Here is a 19,308-nt window from a genome sequence, read left to right as displayed (position 1 = left end):
AGGCCTCATCTGGAGTACTGGGTGCAGTTTTGGTCTCCAGGCTACAAAAAGGACACAGCGACACTAGAAAAGGTCCAGAGAAGAGCAACTAGGCTGATTCCAGGGCTACAGGGGATGAGTTATGAGGAAAGATTAATGCTTGCTCCATTGTACCTCTCCGACCTCCTACATGTTTATACCCCCAACTGCACTCTTTGATCCTCCATATCTGGTCTCCTCGTCACCATGGGCACCAGGACATTTAGTTATAGCAACAACAACATTTATTTATATAGCACATTTTCATACAAACAGTAGCACAAAGTGCTTTACATATTAAAGAATAGAAAAATCCATCCATCCATTTCCATCCATCCATTCTCTTCCGCTTATCCGAGGTCGGGTCGCGGGGGCAGCAGCTTAAGCAGAGAGACCCAGACTTCCCTCTCCCGGCCACTTCTTCCAGCTCTTCCGGAGAATCCCAAAGGCCGTTCCCAGGCCAGCCGGGAGACATAGTCCTTCCAGCGTGTCCTGGGTCTTCCCCGGGGCCTCCTCCCGGTTGGACGTGCCCGGAACACCTCACCAGGGAGGCGTCCAGGAGGCATCCTGATCAGATGCCCGAGCCACCTCATCTGACTCCTCTCGATGCGGAGGAGCAGCGGCTCTACTCTGAGCCCCTCCCGGATGACTGAGCTTCTCACCCTATCTTTAAGGGAAAGCCCAGACACCCTGCGGAGGAAACTCATTTCAGCCGCTTGTATTCGCGATCTCATTCTTTCGGTCACTACCCATAGCTCATGACCATAGGTGAGGGTAGGAAGGTAGATCGACTGGTAAATTGAGAGCTTTGCCTTACGGCTCAGCTCCTTTTTCACCACGACAGACCGATGCAGAGCCCGCATCACTGCGGATGCCGCACCGATCCGCCTGTCGATCTCACGCCCCATTCTTCCCTCACTCGTGAACAAGACCCCGAGATACTTGAACTCCTCCACTTGGGGCAGGATCTCTCCCCCAACCCTGAGAGGGCACTCCACCCTTTTCCGGCTGAGGACCATGCTCTCGGATTTGGAGGTGCTGATTCTCATCCCAGCCGCTTCACACTCAGCTGCGAACCGATCCAGAGAGAGCTGAAGATCACGGCCTGATGAAGCAAACAGGACAACATCATCTGCAAAAGCAGTGACCCAATCCTGAGTCCACCAAACCGACCCCTTCAACACCCTGGCTGCGCCTAGAAATTCTGTCCATAAAAGTTATGAACAGAATCGGTGACAAAGGGCAGCCCTGGCGGAGTCCAACTCTCACTGGAAGCGGGCTCGACTTACTGCCGCAATGCGGACCAAGCTCTGACACCGTTGTACAGAGACCGAACAGCTCTTATCAGGGGTCCGGTACCCCATACTCCCGAGCACCCCCACAGGATTCCCGAGGGACACGGTCGAATGCCTTTTCCAAGTCCACAAAACACATGTAGACCGGTCGGGCAAACTCCCATGCACCCTCCAGGACTCTGCTAAGGGTGAAGAGCTGGTCCACTGTTCCGCGACCAGGACCGAAAACCACACTGTTCCTCCTGAATCCGAGGTTCAACTATCCGACGGACCCTCCTCTCCAGAACCCCCGAATAGACTTTTCCAGGGAGGCTGAGGAGTGTGATCCCTCTATAGTTGGAACACACCCTCCGGTCCCCCTTTTTAAAGAGGGGGACCACCACCCCGGTCTGCCAATCCAGAGGCACTGTCCCGATGTCCATGCGATGTTGCAGAGACGTGTCAACCAAGACAGTCCTACAACATCCAGAGCCTTAAGGAACTCCGGGCGTATCTCATCCACCCCGGGCCCTGCCACCAAGGAGTTTTTTGACCACCTCGGTGACTTCAGTCCCAGAGATGGGAGAGCCCACCTCAGAGTCCCCAGGCTCTGCTTCCTCATTGGAAGGCATGTTAGTGGGATTGAGGAGGTCTTCGAAGTACTCCTCCCACCGACCCACAACGTTCCGAGTCGAGGTCAGCAGCGCACCATCCCCACTATATACGGTGTTGACACTGCACTGCTTCCCCTCCTGAGGCGCCGGACGGTGGACCAGAATCTCCTCGAAGCCGTCCAAAGTCGCTCTCCATGGCCTCTCAAACTCCTCCCATGCCCGAGTTTTGCCTCAGCAACAACCGAAGCCGTTCGCTTGGCCTGCCGGTACCTATCAGCTGCCTCCAGAGACCCACAGGACAAAAAGTCCTATAGGACTCCTTCTTCAGCTTGACGCATCCCTCACCGCGGTGTCCACCAACGGGTTCGGGATTGCCGCCACGACAGGCACCGACCACCTTGCGGCCACAGCTCCGTCAGCCGCCTCAACAATAGAGGCACGGAACATGGCCCATTCGACTCAATGTCCCCACCTCCCTCGGGGCGTGGTTGAAGTTCTGCGGAGTTGGGGGTTGAGGCTGCTTCTGACAGGGGACCTCTGCCAGCCGTTCCCAGCAGACCCTCACAACACGTTTGGGCCTACCAGGTCTGACCGGCATCTTCCCCACCATCGGCCAACTCACCACCAGGTGGTGATCAGTTGACAGCTCGCCCTCTCTTCACCCGAGTGTCCAAGACATATGGCCGCAAGTCCGACGACACGACCACAAAGTCGATCATCGAACTGAGGCCTAGGGTGTCCTGGTGCCAAGTGCACATATGAACACCCTTATGCTTGAACATGGTGTTCGTTATGGACAATCCGTGGCGAGCACAGAAGTCCAATAACAAAACACCGCTCGGGTTCAGATCGGGGGGGGCCATTCCTCCCAATCACGCCCTTCCAGGTCTCACTGTCATTGCCCACGTGAGCATTGAAGTCTCCCAGCAAAACGAGGGAATCCCAGAAGGTATGCCCTCTAGCAACCCTCCAGAGACTCCAAAAGGGTGGATACTCCAAACTGCTGTTCGGCATACGCACAAACAACAGTCAGGACCCTTCCCCACCCGGCGGAGGGAGGCCACCCTCTCGCCCACCGGGTAAACCCCAATGCACAGGCTCCAGTCGGGGCAATAAGTATGCCCACACCTGCTCGGCGCTCTCACTGGGGCCAACTCCAGAGTGTTAGAGAGTCCAGCCCCTCTCAAGGAGATTGGTTCCAGAGTCCAAGCTGTGCGTCGAGGTGAGTCCGACTATATCTAGCCGAACCTCTCGACCTCGCGCACTAGCTCAGGCTCCTTCCCCTTCAGAGAGGTGACATTCCACGTCCCAAGAGCCAGTTTCTGTAGCCGAGGATCAGACCGCCAAGGTCCCGCCGCCACCACCCAACTCACATTGCACCCAACCTCCTTGGCCCCTCCCATAGGTGGTGAGCCCATGGGGAGGAGGACCCACGTTACCTCTTCGGGCTGTGCCCGGCCGAGCCCCATGGGTGCAGGCCCGGCCACCAGGCGCCGCCATCGAGCCCCACCTCCAGGCCTGGCTCCAGAGGGGCCCCGTGACCCAGCGTCCGGGCAAGGGAAAGCGTTGTCCAGAGTTTTTATTTTTCATTGGAGGTTTATTGAACCGCTCTTTGTCTCATCCCTCACCCAGGACCAGTTTGCCTTGGGTGGCCCTACCAGGGGCATAAAGCCCCAGACAACATAGCTCCTAGGATCATTGGGACACGCAAACCCCTCCACCACGATAAGGTGACGGTTCAAGGAGGAGGAATAGGTTAGAAAAATGAAAGACATAATTATAAAAAAATAAATCAACATTAACATCGAATAAGAGTAAGGTTCAATGGCCAGGGGGGACAGAAAAAACAAAAAACTCCAGACGGCTGGAGAAAAATAAAATCTGTAGGGATTCCAGACCATGAGACCGCCCAGTCCCCTCTGGGCATTCTACCTAACATAAATGAAACAGTCCTCTTTGGATTTAGGGTTCTCACGGAAGGGCTTGATGATGATGATGATCACGTAGACTTCTTCCTTTTAATCCGTCCATCATTGTTGGAGCATCATGAAGCTTTGAGTAGGTGGAGGTGGCGCAGGCCACCACCACAAAGAACGGAAAAGAAACAGAAAAGAGAGTAGGGGTCAGTACCGATTTTAGAGCCACCATGAATAGTTGTTATGATGAATTGAACATACAGAGTATCAGGATTAAGTTAAATTACGATTAAAATGAAGTTATAAAAAGGCCATGTTAAAGTAATGTGTTTTCAGCAGTGTTTTAAAGTGCTCTACTGTATCAGCCTGGCGAATTCCTATTGGCAGGCTATTCCAGATTTTAGGTGCATAACAGCAGAAGGCACTCACCACTTCTTTTAAGTTTTGTTCTTGGAATTCTAAGGAGACACTCATTTGAGGATCTGAGGTTACGATTTGGAATATAACGTGTCAGACATTCCGATATATAAGATGGGGCGAGATTATTCAAGGCTTTATAAACCATAAGCAGAATTTTAAAGTCAATTCTGAATGACACAGGTAACCAGTGTAGTGACATCAAAACTGGAGAAATGTGTTCGGATTTGCTTTTCCTAGTTAGGATTCTAGCAGCTCCATTCTGCACTCGTTGTAATCGATTTATATCTTTTTTGGGTAGTCCTGAGAGGAGTGCGTTAGAGTAATCTAGTCGACTGAAAACAAACGCGTGAACTAATTTCTCAGCATCTTTCAGTGATAAAAGAGGTCTAACTTTACTTATGTTTCTTAAGTGAAAAATGCTGTCCTAATGATCTGATTAATATGTGATTTAAAATTCAGATTACAGTCAACAATCACCCCTAAGCTTTTTACCTCCGTCTTGACTTTTAATCCTAATGTATTCAGTTTATTTCTAATAGCTTCATTGTATCCATTATTGCTGATCACTAAAATTTCAGTTTTCTCTTTATTTAACTTGAGAAAATTACTATTCATCCATTCTGAGATACTAGTCAGACATTCTGTTAGTGAATCAATAGAATCGGGGTCATCAGGTGCTATTGATAAGTACAGCTGTGTGTCATCAGCATAGCTGTGGTAGCTCACGTTGTGCCCTGAGATAATCTGACCTAACGGAAGCATGTAGATTGAGAATAACAGCGGACCCAGGATAGAGCCTTGTGGACCACCATATCGGATATCATGTGTCTTTGAGTTGTAATTCCACAACTAACAAAAATTTTCTCCCTGTCAGGTAGGATTCAAACCAATTTAAGACACTGCCAGAGAGGCCCACCCATTGACTAAGGCGATTTCTAAGAATGTTGTGATCAATGGTGTCAAATGCAGCACTCAGATCTAAGAGGATGAGAACAGATAAATGGCCTCTGTCTGCATTTACCCATAAGTCATTTACTACTTATAACGAGTGCAGTTTCTGTGCTGTGATTTGTTCTAAAACCTGACTGAAATTTATCAAGAATAGCAGGTTTATTGAGGTGGTCATTTAACTGCATAATGACTGCCTTCTCTAGAACTTTACTTAAGAAGGCAGGTTAGAGATGGGTCTAAAATTTTCAAGAGCTGAGGGGTCAAGATTATGTTTCTTAAGTAGGGGTTTAACTACAGCAGTCTTAAGACAGTCTGGGAAGACCCCCGTATCTAGTGACGAATTTACTATGTCAAGAACATTATCAATTAGCACGCCTGATACTTCTTTGAAAAACCTTGTTGGTATCGGGTCAAGGGCCTTGGGTGGAGGTTTTAATTGAGATATTATTTTTGTAAATCAGGTAAATCTATCCTAGTGAAAGAGTTTAATTTGTTTATAACAGGGTGTTGGGGTTTAGGGGGATCCTTAGTGTTGGAGGGATATACTATGTTATTTCTAATATCATTAATTATAATTAATTATAATTATTAATTATAGGACTCACTACCGCAAAGCATTCGGGACACAGATTCCCTACCCATTTTCAAGTCCCGTTTTAAGACTTATCTATTTAGATTAGTTCACACTACATGACCTTAGGCTGTACTCTCACAAATACATATATCTATAAAGCAGTATTTGTGTATGTCTACATGCGTGTTTGCTTTTTGTTGGTTTTATGATTTTAGTGCTTGTACGGTGTCCTTGGGTGTTTAATAAGGCACCTTGAAATTACATGTATTATTATTGTTATATTGTGAATTTGAGGGGATACATGGATACTGTTTGTTATAATATTTCTTGAGCATTTATAAAAAAAATTAAATTTCCCTCAAGGGACAAAAAGTCTCTCTCTCTGCGTTTGTCACTGACTAGACATGGCAGGTCTGTTTTTTGCTTTTTATAATTTTGTAAATATTTCTAATATACTGATGTCATTTTGATATCCTGCGCTATTGAGTTTTGCTTCATTAGGGTCGTGGTGTGGTGTGGGGTGAATTAAAATTATTTTAGCACAAGACTGCAACATAACAAAATATCAAGAAAGGTAAGGGGTCTGAGTACTTTCTGAAGGGCACAATATCAAGTAAAGGCCGTAGGCACTATTTGTCTTCAGTGGTGTTTCGTCTTGAGTCCTATTTGACTCTGCTGTCCCCTTTTTCTACTCTTTATTGTGCAGACATTATCAGAAGGGCTCCAATCCCATAGACTTACAACTGTTTTTAAGGTATTGTATTTTAGCATACAGTATCTCCCTAAACCTTCCCTTCTAAGTCTATAACCTCAGACAATTACACAAAATAAAAGGACAAGCAGGAGTTAAGTTACATATTCTAATAATGAATCTCTACTAATAAAAGGCAAAGCCCTCACTGACTCACTCACTCACTCACTGACTCATCACTAATTCTCCAACTTCCCGTGTAGGTAGAAGGCTGAAATTTGGCAGGCTCGTTCCTTACAGCTTACTTACAAAAGTTAAGGAGGTTTCATTTTGAAATTCTAAACGTAACGATCATAAAGGTCGATAACGGTCGACAATGTCCGCCATGTTGAACTTTCTTATTTAGGGCCCCATCTTCACGAAATTTGGTAGATGGCTTCCCTATGCTAACCGAAACTGATGTACGTACTTATTTCGGTGGTATGACGCCACTGTTGGCCACCATATTGAAGTTTCCAATGTCACTAATTTTCCAACTTCCCGTGTAGGTAGAAGGCTGAAATTTGGCAGGCTCGTTCCTTACAGCTTACTTACAAAAGTTGGGTAGGTTTCATTTCGAAATTCTACATGTAACGGTCATAACGGTTGACAAAGTTCACCATGTTGAACTTTCTTATTTATGGCCCCATCTTCACGAAATTTGGTAGGCGGCTTCCCTGTGCTAACCGAAACCGATGTACATACTTATTTCGATGGTATGATGCCACTGTCGGCCGCCATATTGAACTTTCTAATGGACTTTGTTACTTATGGGCCCATCTTCAAGAAATTTGGTACACGGGTTCCCAACACTAACTGAATCCTACTTACATACATATATACGTCCATAGCCTGCACCTCGGTCACTGTGTGAGGTGGCATTGGGTCCCCCATCCCAACACCTCCCACGTTGTTGGCTGCCTGCCTATATAAGGCCGTCCATTAGCTCCAGTCTCTACATTCCCTTCCTTGCTTCGCCACGGGATTCACGTCTCCCTGCTGATAACTACAGCCTTTTTATTTAATCCACGGCTTCTCCGCTGTTTTATTGTTCATTTATTACAATTATAGTTATTGTGTTGTTATTTTAGACTTACTTTACATTGTTCAGGTACCCATTTCCTTTATCAATTCCAACCGTACCCCTATTAACATGTCTATCGAGGTGATCACCATCGATCAAAGAACTATCACTTACCGAGTGGTTTCCATTCCCAGAGATGGCACCTACCTTTTCCATTCTCTTTGTTACATATTGCACGGCCATATCAGGCTCACTCTTGATATCCGGAGGAACATTGCGTCTTATGTATTGAATGACTGGACAGGTTCAAGGTGTGGACTGATGACGGTACAGGAGATAATTATATTACACAGGAGCACTATAAGAGTGAAATGCTTAAGCCCTTCACCTATGGTTCTGCATGTGAGTTGATGGCTGCCGGTGAATTGTTCGGTTGTCGCTTTCAAGTGTACCGAAATGGCCAAATATCTGACACCTTTCGACAACCGCCAATGCCTCTTAAACATCTTAGATTCACAGGTGACGATTTCAGTAGTGGACACTTTGATGTTTATGAATGTTTAAACTCTCAAAAGCTGGATGTGATTTTATCGATGAAACCGGTTGTATACTTACAGCGCTTGACAGATGCCGAATGTCACTTCAACACAAGTCCTACAAATACTGTCGTCATTGAAACAAACCATGAAACTCAAACCGATTATGACAGCAGCAATCCAAGCTGTGAGATTTGAGACAAGATTACTGTTCACATGGCCGACTGTACGTTACATGCTCAAGAGTAAGCTCAGCGCACAGCTTGGTCATATTACAACCAGAGGGCCGAACTGACAATGTGGTATACAAAGAGATCCTTAACAAAGTTAAAACACAGTTTAAAAAAGTTTAATTTTCTTCTTAATAAAAATTTGAAGGCAGTACTTCGCCGCTGTGAAGCGCGGGTATTTTGCTAGTTATTGATAATATTCATAAAATAATACTAATAATGAAGCAAGGTACATGTAAATATTAGCAACCTTACAACCTGATAAATGCTAGTTTCAGGTGGTACACAGACTTAGTTACTCAAATGTCTCTGGTCAAGTCATCATTTCTAGTCAGCTTTCTTCTCAATATGGCTGTCGAGTTGGGCTCCTCATTGTGTTCTCTTCATGGCCATGCTGTGAGAGAGAGAGAGAGAAGGAGGGTTAAAGTGACCAACATTATACATTCCTGTCCAAATCCTTAGGCCAATAGGGCATTGTGGTACAAAATGGCCTCTGATTCAAAACCAATCGTAAACAGTCATACTTCAGACCAAAGGGTGCGCACACACACTGCCTTTTCACTCCTGCCCTCAAGTAGTGCATACCATTTGTTTAGCTGAAGCTTGCCAGCTATGTAGTTTTATGGCCTTCCTACGTGGGTTGGTTTATAAGAATGTCCCGCACAGACTTCCCCTTGCCAAACCGGTTTGAGACAAACCCTGCAATAAATTTCACATCGTGAGTCAGTCTTAAAGACTCAGGGAGTTGGTTAGTTAGACACTGCTGTTCTCATCAACGAAATAAAACATCCCTCCTGGAAACACAAATTTCACATTTGCTTTATCTGACTTACAAATAAAAGACACAGAAAATATTTAGCAACTTATATACAAGATGTCATTCCACCATAGTCTCTGGACAAATGTGCCAGTAGAAAAGAGCAAGTGTTAAGAGTGTCAAGCATTCCTTTGACCAAAGGTAAAGCATAAGAATACGATATGTGAACGTCCTGAGAGAAATAAAACCTTCAATTCAACAATGTGAGATCTTTGTAGGCACTGAGCCCAGAGCTTGATTGCAGTTCCAGAAATCGATGAAGAAAGGGCCAACTTGTGAGGAGTCAGTATGGTGACCTAACAAAAAGGAGACTCCAAGGAACTCTGTGAAAAGGGGATTAGAAAGCACAAGTCACCAAATATCCAGTTAAATCAATTATGAAGAAATGGGAAGAGTGTGGCAGAGCTAGACATGTGCCATGAGCAGGCCATCCACAAAACAAACAAAACTATGAGATCATGCAAGATGATAAGGGGGGCCTCAGGCCACAAAGACACCTGTGAGAACTCCGAAGGAATTGCAAGCTACAGTGGCTGAGGTTGGAGAGGCTGTGCAGACAATAAGGGCTTTATGAGAAAGTGGCAAAGAGAAAAAGCACACAAGACATCTTAGCAGATGACACTTTGAAATAAGGGTCTATGGTCTGTCTGTTGAGACCAAAATTGAGCTTAAAATCACATGTGAACAGTGTATGTTACCAAAAACAAGCCATCTCCACTCTGAAGCATGGTGGTGCTGGCATCAGGCTGCATGGATACCTCTCTGCAGCAAATCCTGGAGTGCTTGCGAGGGTAAAATTAATAGAACACAATACGGGGAAACCCTGGAGGAGTCTGCAAGAAACCCACGACTTGGGAGAGGATTTGTTTTCCAGCAAGACAATGACCCTAAGCATCAATTTAAAGCTACACGAGGATGGCTTACTGATAAGGTGAATTAGATGAGTGCCCGAGTCACAGTGCAGAGTTCAACCAAAATGGAAATCTGCGTCTGGACTTCAAGGCTGGCTGATCACTTGTGATCAACATGACAACTGACAGTTTTACAAACAAGTGGCGAAAAATGGCAGAGCTCCCAGCGAGAAAGAGGGAGAGACCTGAGCGCAAACATTAAGGGCTGTAATGGCTGGCAGAGGCGCATCATCATCATCTTCTTCTTTCGGCTGCTTCCCTTAGAGGTCACCATCTTTTTCCATATATTCCTGTCCTTTGCTTCTTGCTCTGTCACCCCCATCACCTGCCGGTTTCTTTCTTCCTGCGCCACCACCACCTACTCAAAGCATCCTGATGCTCCAACATTGATGGACTGAAAGCCAGAAGTCTACGTGACCATCATCATCAGGTCCTTCCATGAAAACCCTAAATACAAAGAGGACTGTTTGATTTATGTTAGGTAGATTGCCCAGAGGGGACTGGGCGGTCTCGTGGTCTGGAACCCCTACAGATTTTATTTTTTTTCTCCAGCCTTGGGAGTTTTTTTTTGTTTTTTCTGTCCACCCTGGCCATCTGACCTTACTTATTCTATGTTAATTAATGTTGACTTATGTTTATTTTTTATTGTGTCTTCTATTTTTCTATTCATTTTGTAAAGCACTTTGAACTACATTTTTTTGTATGAATATGTGCTATATAAATAAATGTTGATTGATTGATTGATTGATCACATCCATAAGCCTCCTCTTAGGCCTTTCCCTGGCAGCTCTATCCTTAGCATCCTTTTTCTAATATACCCAGCATCTCTCCTCTGCACATGTCCCAACCAAAGTAATCTCGTCCCTCTGACTTTGTCTCCAAATAGTCTAACCTGAGCTGACCCTCTAATGTCCTCATTTCTAATCCTGTCCATTCTCATCACACCCAATGCAAACCTTGACATCTTTAACTCTGCCACCTCCAGCTCCTGTCTCCTGTTTATTGGTCAGTGCCACCATCTCTAACCCATATGATTTACAATTCATTTAGACAATTCTTCACTTTTCCTATTGATCAGTGCCAAAAAAAAGCTAAATTAAATCTACTGTCATTCAATGTTGTATAAAAGTAAACACCTTTAATTGGCACTGTAACTGACCACTGGTATACAGTGATTTTGGTGCCAACGATGTCTGAACGGTTTATGGTGCTGATTAAGAATATGACTTTGGTTTTGCCAGATTGGCTCTAGTTTCTGAGATCTTAAATACAACCCCAAATCAGAAAAAGTTGGGACAGTGTGGAAAATGTGAATACAAAAATAAAGCAGTAATTTACAAATTCCCCTTAACTTTTATTTCATTGCAGACAGTATGAACATAAGATAATTCATGGGGTTTTTTTTTGGTCAACATCATTTGATTTGTAAATTAACATCCATTCTTGCCATTCAGGCTTGCAACACATTTCAAAAAAAGTTGGGATGGGGGCAGTTCAGGGGTAGTAGATAGATAGATAGATAGATAGATAGATAGATAGATAGATAGATAGATAGATAGATAGATAGATAGATAGATAGATAAGGCACTATATGATAGATAGATAGATAGATAGATAGATAGATAGATAGATAGATAGATAGATAGATATAAATGAAAGGCACTATATAATAGATAGATAGATAGATAGATAGATAGATAGATAGATAGATAGATAGATAGATAGATAGATAGATAGATAGATAAGGCACTATATAATAGATAGATAGCTAGATAGATAGATAGATAGATAGATAAGGCACTATATGATAGATAGATAGATAGATAGATAGATAGATAGATAGATAGATAGATAGATAGATAGATAGATAGATAGATAGATAGATAGATAGATAAGGCACTATATAATAGATAGATAGATAGATAGATAGATAGATAGATAGATAGATAGATAGATAGAAGGCACTATATAATAGATAGATAGATAGATAGATAGATAGATAGATAGATAGATAGATAGATAGATAGATAGATAGATAGATAAGGCACTATATAATAGATAGATAGATAGATAGATAGATAGATAGATAGATAGATAGATAGATAGATAGATAGATAAGGCACTATATAATAGATAGATAGATAGATAGATAGATATATAGATAGATAGATAGATAGATAGATAGATAAGGCACTATATAATAAATAGATAGATAGATAGATAGATAGATAGATAGATAAGGCACTATATGATAGATAGATAGATAATTCATTTTAAAATGACCTTTATTATGAACATTAACAATATACACAGTCATAAGATAAACAGCCCCAATATTCAAGATTAACAAAAAGTAAATATCAGACAACTACCACTACTCCCCCTTTACACTCCTCCTACTCCGCACATTAATAAGAAAATCAAAACAATTGACAGTTCATTATGATACAAATACTACCACTACTCCCCCTTTACACTCCTCCTACTCCGCACATAAATAAAAAATTAACAATTCATTATAATACAAAGACCACCACTACTCCCCTTTACACTCCTCCTACTCCACATTAATAAAAAATTGACAGTTCACTATGATACAAAGACCACCACTGATCCCCCTTTACACTCCTCCTACTCCGCACATTAATTAAAGCATATTGTTGAAGCCCACCAATGCTTTTCATTCCCAGTTGATCACCAGTTCGCCCCCCTCCACAGCACACAGTACCTGTCGTGTCCCCCACATGTCGCTGAACATTTCTAAATTGTTTGTTAGTTTATGGTACATGAATTCGAGTTTTAGTCGACTTTTAATTAAAACTTTGAACAGCAGCAGAGCGTCGGTCCCCATGAGGTTTTCTCTTTATTCCTCCTTGTTTTAGGATTGCCAACTTGGCCTGTCCTAAGAGGAAATTCCCAAGAACAGACTTATTCCTATTTTTTTGATTATAGTTAATACCAAAGATAAAGTTAATTTTTGAGAGACCAAAACCAAAACCACTAAGAATTAAATCCAAGAAAATAAACAAAGGCCTCAGCCGTTCACAGTGAATGAACATATGAAAGATGGTCTCCCTTGTGTCACAGAACGGGCACTGGTCAGTCTCTGAAGCGTTAATTATATTCAGAAATGAGTTTGTGGCCAAGGCCGAGTGCATTATCCTCCACTGCAGATCCCCAAGTCTTTTCTGTAACGGGAGTTTATAAAAGCTCTCCATGAAGGTGTTATGTTCTCTGAGACCTGCAGTTCTTTCCTCCACAAAGTATCTGGCAACCCTTTCAGTTGGTTATAAAATGTCACTTTGACACACAGTTTATAAAGTTCTTTTTTGTTAAACAGTTCAAAGTCTTTCTCGACCAGAGTCCCAAATCTGAGAAGGTGTCCAGGTCTGTCAGTGTGGTCAGTGACGTGTGGTCTTACAATGATGGTGGGTGATGTCATCTCTGCTTCTGGTGTCCCTCACCTGTGAAGTACTCGTCACACAGTGAACTCGCTCCTGACCTCCGCAGTGCTGTTTGTACTTGACTAAGAAAAATGTCAACCAAGCGTACTGATCTGATCCCCAGGACTGTCGCTAGGTGGGCAGGGGTGTGCCAGCACCTCATATTTGTATTAAATAAATGTCTTATTTTTAAAATTCTTTTGTTTAAAAGAATTGATACGAATGAGTCAGAAAATAATAACGAACAATCTAAAAGAGGATTCCAGACTAAAGGTTCTTCCAAGAACCAAAAATACTTTCAGATTTAGCCTGGTCCTCCTGAACTTTCTGTGCCAAACCTGAAGTGCAGATTTATAAAATTCGGCAGGTCAGACCCAACAACGTTGGCAGAATGTAATAAAAATAATGTTCAGCAAAATTTAAATTCCTTACCCCACGAAATAAGGTAAAGGCCAGCTGTCTCCATGGTAGGTGCTCAGGGCCGTATAAGAGCCGATGTAATGCCTGTAACCTAAAGGCCTCCATCTTGCTCACCAAGTCAATGAGTCCCTGACCGCCCTCTTCTACAGGCAGATACAGGACACTGCGCTTTACCCAATGCAGGCCATCCCAAAAGAAATCTAAAAGTATTGCCTGGATGTTCTTGATGACCGATATTGGAGGGTCTATACACTGTAACTTATGCCAGAACATGGAGGCTATTAAGTTATTAATAATGAGGACCCTGCCTCGACAGGAGATCTCCTTTTGAAGATACTTCCATTTCTTCAGTCTGGCTTGAACTTTTTCCGCCCAGTCTGCCCAGTTTTCTTCAGCTACTCCTCCTTGTCCTAAAAACACCCCCAGGTATCTGAAGACTCTTCTGTTCCACTTAAGGCCACCAGGTAGGCCCGGTGGGTCTCCATCCCTCCAGTTGCCAATTAAAAATGCGGTACTTTTGTCCCAGTTAATTTTTGCCGATGACAGTTTTTCAAATTCATCCAGGCAATGTTTCAGCTCCGTGATGTCTCCAGGATGACAGATGAACACGGTTAAATCATCAGCATACGCGACCACCTTGAGCTGTAAATTCGGGCACTGAGGGATGTTCAGACCTTGAAGGCGGATGCGAATTTGTTGTAGTAGCGGCTCGATGGAGAGCGAGAAGAGCATACCGGACAGAGAGCAACCCTGACGTATCCCTCTGGTGACCTTGAACGGGGCGGTTAGTGTTCCATTGAGTTTCACGACACTAAAAGCGTTGTGATATAAAAAGTCCAATGTGTTTAATGAATGAAGGTCCAAAGCCAAAGGCCTTCAGCACTGCTAAAAGGTAATTGTGGTCCACCCTGTCAAACGCCTTCTCCTGATCCAGTGATAAAAGACCAGCATCAAACCCAAAGAGCCTGGCAGCATCAATCACATCCCGAACCAGGAAGATGTTGTCCAGAATACACCTGCTGGGGACACAGTATGTCTGCTCGGGTGTCACGATTCTCGCCATGACTCTTCCTAACCGGTTAGCCAGGGCCTTGGAGAAGATTTTGTAATCCGCACACAGCAGGCTTACTGGGCCAGTTCTTTAGCTCCGTGAGGTCTTCTTTCTTTGGGAGTAGTGTGATAACCGCCCTGCGACAGGAAAGGGGCAGTTCACCCACTCGCAGGCTTTCACAGAAAACCTCTGCCAGATCAGCGCAAGGTGACACCAAAAGCTTTAAAAACTCAACAGGCAAACCGTCAATTCCTGGGACTTCCCAATGTTCAGCCCATTCAACGCTGTGGTCAACTCATCTAGAGAGATCGTAGTTTCCATGAAGTCTTTCTCTCCATCTAGAACCTGAGGTAAGTCCTGGAGAAAAACTGACGACTCTAAATGTACCTCTTCAATGTCTGCAGAAAACAGTCGCTGGTAAAATTGGTGTGCCCAGGATCGAAGGGCTTCAGGCTCCAGCAGGTTTTGACCTTTGTCATTTTTTAAACAGTTGATGGTCTTACTTTGGCCAATTGTTTTTCCAGTTTAAAAAATTGCGTAGGAGCGTCCATCTGGGTGAGCGACTGCATTCTCGAGCGGACGAGTGCGCCGTTGACTCTCTTGTCTATAAGGTCCATCAATAATTGTTTCTTAGTTTTGAGGGACTCAAAGTGCTGTCGTCAAAGTTATTACATAAAACTGACTGAAGTTCCTCAATATCCTTCTCCAGTTCAGAAATGGCGCATTCACATCCCTGGTGGTGTGCTCGGTGTATTGTTGGCACAATACGCGTATCTCAGTTTTGAGCAATCCCACCATTGCCTCAGTGAAGAGAAGGTCTTCTTTTTGTATCTCCATTGTGTCCAGAAGTATTTGAAACAGTTGATGAAGTGGGGGTCTTTCAGTAGATTATTATTAAAGTGCCAGTAGGATTTAACAGAAGGAGCAGAGAGAAAAGAGATTTGAAGGGAAACAAGACAGTGATCAGATAAACTAGTTGGAAGAATGGAGCAGTTAGCTATGAGGTTCCTGTGATTTTTCTGGATGTAAATTCTGTCAAGTCGAGCCATAGACAGCAGCCCAGCTGAGCTCTTCACCCACGTATACTGCCGGACCCCCGGATAAAAATCCCTCCAAATATCAAGGAGATTATTATTGGTGACCACAGACCTCAGTGATTGGACGGACCCGGTGCGGTTCTAGCCCATTCCTGTCCAGCTGCGCATTTTCTGTGCAGTTAAAGTCGCCCCCAACAAACACCAGCTCATCATTGTCACATGTCCCCAGGACATCATTTAAAACTGAGAAGCAGTGAGTTCTCTCAATCCCTACATTTGGGGCGTACACGTTAATGAACACCCACTTCTTCTCTCCCAGCTGCGCTTCTACCTTCAGCAGCCTCCCCTGGATTAACTCAGTACAAACAACACTGTCAGGTACAAAACTCTTAGAAAATAAGATCGCGACTCCTGCACTGAGATTTGAGCCATGACTAAGATGTGCCAGCCCTGGCCACTCTCTGTGCCAGTCAGACTGATTAGCCTCGTCAGTATGGGTCTCTTGAAGGAAAACCACGTTAATTCTTTTTGCGCTAAGTGCTCAAATAGCGCCGTTCTTTTTACTAGATCTCTGCAGCCGTTTATATTGAAAGAGCACAGGGAATAGACAGGCATTTTAAAAGAAAATAAGGTGGCGGTCAACAACACTACATTAACCAAAGAAACGGGTAATCGCATTAAAACTGCCATCATGATTGTGCTTCTAGTGAACGTTTCACTTTGCTTATGATATTCTTTAATCGGACTCTCTCTTTGGAGGTCATACCTAATTCAGCAGCCCGCCGCGCACTTGCTTCGCCGAGCTCAGAAACTGATGGAGATCAGGAAAGTGTTCGACTATACTGACCCCCGCTTCCCTTCTAAAACTCTAAAAGCGCAAAATGCTTTCTGTGCTGTAAGCCTCGTGTAAGCTCGAGTGAGATGACAGATCAACTCTTATCGACGGGTCAGATTCATTGCCGTCCTCCCCTCCTTCCTCTCTCGCTTTGATTTCAGTGCCGTCTGTCTGCTGCTGATCACTAGCGGCGGCCTCTGCACTTTCAGTCTTAGTGCTCTTCTTGGCGCGCCCACCACTGGTTATTTGTTCTTTTCTTTTTCTGGTTACCGGCTTAACATAACCGTGTTCATCGTTACTGTCTTCAACGAGCATTTCTCCATCGGCCCCCGTCTCATGCGTTGTTTCTTCAGTCAATGCCTGCACAGCCAGCGCGCTCTTCTCCGCCCCTTGAGAAGGCGCATCTCTTGGGCACGTCTCTAGAGCGGCAATACTCTCGGTGGGTGTTTTTTGGAGAAGCGCTGCAGGGTCATCTTTATAATATTCGACCCCTGGTATCACCTTAGCCACCATCTCCTCCTCTTCATGGCTGACTTCAGCCTTCTTGTTCCCATTACTTTTACTAATCTGCCCGGCATTAGCCGCTGCGCCTGTGATCATTTCAGCCCTCAGGTTTTTTCCTAACGCAGGCTCTCCGCTGGACACTTCCAGCTCCCTGCTTCATGTCCCGGCCAGCTGTGATACTTTGAACTACAGTAATTTCACTCTGATCTTCAGCCGCTTCATCTGAATCGTAACTCAGATCCTCCATTTCGAATCACTGATCACCGACTCATTCTCTTCGTTGTCCGAAGTTCTATCACGGGGCTCTCTGTGCACACCAGACGGTCCCGGCATATCCGAGCTCTCCGTCATCTCACCCGCTTACACTGACTCGCTTTGTGCCCTGTCTGACCACACTTAAAGCATTTCATTTGTTCCGTAGTGATAAAAACTATATATTCGTAACCCTCTACTTTAAATTTCAAGGCCACATCAAGCTCCTCACGCGAGTTATTTAGTATCATGTACACCTGTCTCCGGAAAGACACGACATGCTTTAAATCCGGTGAGCGGCAGCCAAGCGGTATCATAACCACATCAGATATGACTTCACCATATCTACGAAGTTCATTTAATAAAGCCTCATTTTTCAAAAATGGTGGAACATTTGAAATAATAACTCGTTTAGCAGGAGTCGATAAAGGCAGAACCGGGACTAGCGAGCCGTTTATCACCAGGCCTTCCTGCACTATAGTATGCACCATAGCTTCGTCGCTTAGAAAAACTACAATAGTTTTGTTCATTCGGGATGCTGACTTCACATTCTTACAGCCAACTCTTTTCGCTACCTCAATAACACACGCCTCAACAGAAACCATCGGGTCCACAACCACTTTAATTCCATTTTTCCTTGAAAGATTTTCAAAATTTCGCGGGTTAAGCCCTGGAGGCTTTGCTCGGGACGCGCCATGGCGGCGAGCAGCAGCGTCGGACTATTACACCAACCACTGACAATAAACTATATACTTTCAAATAAATGGCAAATCAGTAAAAAAATCTTTATACATAAAACTAATAGTAAAGAAAGTTAGAAAAAGAAAACGAGAAATACTCACAGATACCCAAACGAACGGAGCGAACCTGCGACCAACAACCACGCCCACCCAGACCAGAGTAATTGACAGACAGAGATTCCACAGACAGAAAGGATAGATAGATAGATAGATAGATAGATAGATAGATAGATAGATAGATAGATATAAATGAAAGGCACTATATAATAAGATAGATAGATAGATAGATAGATAGATAGATAGATAGATAGATAGATAGATAAGGCACTATATAATAGATAGATAGATAGATAGATAGATAGATAGATAGATAGATAGATAAGGCACTATATAATAGATAGATAGATAGATAGATAGATAGATAGATAGATAGATAGATAGATAGATAAGGCACTATATAATAGATAGATAGATAGATAGATAGATAGATAGATAGATAGATAGATAGATAGATAGATAGATAAGGCACTATATAATGACAATAGATAGATAGATAGATAGATAGATAGATAGATAGATAGATAGATAGATAGAAATGAAAGGCACTATATAATAGATAGATAGATAGATAGATAGATATAAATGAAAGGCACTATATAATAGATAGATAGATAGATAGATAGATAGATAGATAGATAGATAGATAGATAGATAGATAGATAGATAGATAACTTTATTAATCCCAAGGGGAAATTCACATAATCCAGCAGCAGTATACTGATACAAAGAAACAATATTAAAGTAATGAGGTATGATAACTAAATAATGGCGTGATTTGAAACTGGTGATGTTAACAGGTGATTGCAATCATGATTCGGTACAAAAGCAGCATCGAGGAAAGGCCTACTCCTTTAGGAGCAAAGATGGGCAGAGGATCGCCAGTTTGCCACCAAGTGCTGGCAAAAATCTTTGAAATGATGAAGAAAAACGTCTCTCAAAGACAGATAGGAA

The 19,308-nt window shown here is 43.6% G+C and overlaps 1 long non-coding RNA gene across 1 annotated transcript in view; it reads right to left on the bottom strand.

Moving 5' to 3' along the window:
- Nucleotides 1-8,470: 8,470 nt before the first annotated feature.
- LOC120538722 overlaps nucleotides 8,471-19,308 on the bottom strand; it is a 29,453-nt gene continuing 18,615 nt past the window's right edge. Inside the window, exon 3 of the long non-coding RNA XR_005635504.1 lies at nucleotides 8,471-8,681. This is a non-coding gene — a long non-coding RNA (uncharacterized LOC120538722). The remainder of the gene's footprint in view (nucleotides 8,682-19,308) is intronic.

The sequence above is a fragment of the Polypterus senegalus genome, chromosome 11 (genome assembly GCF_016835505.1).
Source record: "Polypterus senegalus isolate Bchr_013 chromosome 11, ASM1683550v1, whole genome shotgun sequence".
Classification (NCBI taxonomy): Eukaryota; Metazoa; Chordata; class Cladistia; order Polypteriformes; family Polypteridae; genus Polypterus; species Polypterus senegalus.
The sequence above is the reverse complement of the archived record's forward strand: the minus strand, read 5'-3'. Positions and strand labels throughout refer to the sequence as shown.